This window comes from Fukomys damarensis, unplaced genomic scaffold (assembly GCF_012274545.1).
Source record: "Fukomys damarensis isolate Sample0158 unplaced genomic scaffold, DMR_v1.0_HiC HiC_scaffold_32, whole genome shotgun sequence".
Classification (NCBI taxonomy): Eukaryota; Metazoa; Chordata; class Mammalia; order Rodentia; family Bathyergidae; genus Fukomys; species Fukomys damarensis.
The window spans coordinates 45,923,748-45,924,206 of record NW_022900944.1 but is presented as its reverse complement, the minus strand read 5'-3'; positions in this window follow the sequence as shown (position 1 = coordinate 45,924,206).

Sequence of the window (459 nt, the reverse complement as noted above, 5' to 3'; positions counted from 1 at the left end):
GAGGCTCACTCTCCACGGGAAAGAAAGGAAATGGAGAGCTAGGATGAGGGGAGCCACAGGCTGAATCCGGAGCAGAGCGCACTTCACGGCACCCTGTCGGCTGCACGGAAACGGGGTGGACGGCAGGCGGCGCCCAGGCACAGAACGTCCCTGTTTGTGGGTGGCTGTCGTGGTGTCCCGGGAGCTTCACCGGGCCAAGCTCACACGTCTTGGGCGGCCGAGCCCTGGACCCTCCTCCGTCCCGTCAGTGGACTGCGGTCAGTGCCTCTCCATCTCAGCACGGCCCCACCTCCCACCGCCTCCTCTCACTGCAGAGAACACGGACAGTCCTGACCCACAAAGCCCCACACCGGAGACCTCCGACCCTGATGTCCCTCCTGTCATTTCAGGAAGGAGAGTTCTGTCCTGTTACCTCTGAGAACGCTAGTGTCCCAATGTCCCGCCCCCACATTCTCCCAC